Source organism: Tiliqua scincoides, chromosome 5, assembly GCF_035046505.1.
Source record: "Tiliqua scincoides isolate rTilSci1 chromosome 5, rTilSci1.hap2, whole genome shotgun sequence".
NCBI lineage: Eukaryota > Metazoa > Chordata > Lepidosauria > Squamata > Scincidae > Tiliqua > Tiliqua scincoides.
The window spans coordinates 36,656,418-36,657,730 of record NC_089825.1 but is presented as its reverse complement, the minus strand read 5'-3'; the positions used below and the strand labels follow the sequence as shown (position 1 = coordinate 36,657,730).

At 48.7% G+C, this 1,313-nt stretch overlaps 1 pseudogene; it reads left to right on the top strand.

Annotated features, from left to right (window-relative positions):
* The first annotated feature begins 356 nt into the window (after positions 1-356).
* Positions 357-473, top strand: LOC136654704 (5S ribosomal RNA; annotated as a pseudogene).
* The last annotated feature ends 840 nt before the right edge of the window (positions 474-1,313 follow it).

Sequence of the window (1,313 nt, the reverse complement as noted above, 5' to 3'; positions counted from 1 at the left end):
GTGTAATTTACAGCAGAATGCAATGAAAAACCACATTGAAATATCTGTGTTCTATCAAAAGATATAGTAAAAAATCCAGCGGGGTGGGGTAATGGTACAAAACCATGCCCACCACCCAGGTCATTGCACTGCCCACTGCATGGAAGGAGGTCCATCATGGGAGTGATGCACTGGCCTCCCACACCAGGGGATGAAAACCCTAGTGATGTCACTGGCCAGTACCCAGAGATGATCCTCTGATACCTACTAGTTTACCAGTCGAATGGCGAAATCTTATTGGGCCTAGCCACCAGCAGAATGCAGAATGCACATTCTACCGATGGAGACGACCTTATGGAAGTCGTAAAAAGTGCTCTGGCTGCAACTGTTACCCTGCACATGCCCAATCTCGTCTGATCTCGGAAGCTAAGCAGGGTCAGGCCTGGTTAGTACTTGGATGGGAGACCGCCTGGGAATACCAGGTGCTGTAGGCTTATACCATAGTCTTTCGAGACTGAAGGTTGCCAACCAACCAACCAAAAAGTGCTCTGGCAGCACACAGAACAGCATGCTGCAGGAGGTCTGGCAGGAAGGCTGGAGTCTTTTTGTGCTCGTCGGTCGATACCGGACGACCCATTAAGGCAGGTAGGATGGCGGGAGAGGCAAGATGGGGAGGGTGGAAAAGGGTGGCGGAGGGAGGAACAAGGTAGTGACAGGCACAAGGAAGAGCAGATCAGGTCCGGGAAGGGGGCAGGTTTGGTGGCACCGAATCCTAACCCCCTTCCTGGACCCGATCCCGCAGCATGAGCCCATGCACACCTGTACCAGTGGATTCATTACTGCAGGTCCAAGTGGACGTTTCCATGCTGTGGAAGCTTACCCCCTGCATAAAGGATCAAATGTTCCTTTACCCAGAGCAGACCTTTGCAACTGCCCCCTCATTGAGGGGTAAACCCTCAATGCATACCCTCAATGCAGTGGTAGTCATTTTGGCATTGCTACATCAGCGGGGGAGGGGAGAATAGGATTGGGATGTAATTCTAGTCAGTATTATACCACCAAGTGTTGAGTCAGAGGAGGCCTAATGTGCATCGCTGTTCATTATTGCGTTCAATATTATGTACTCTGTGATATTTATCTTGCAGGCCTTTGTATACTGTAAGATGAAATGATAGCAGAAACAATGCAGTAATTACACACCAGCTAGTAAGGAACACATCTGATTGTACAGCTCTCCCCCGTATCTGATTCTCATGTTTATCTATTTTCCAATTACATTAATCCCCAGCATATCAGAAAAAAACAAACCTGGAGTCAAACCCACTTTTACAAGC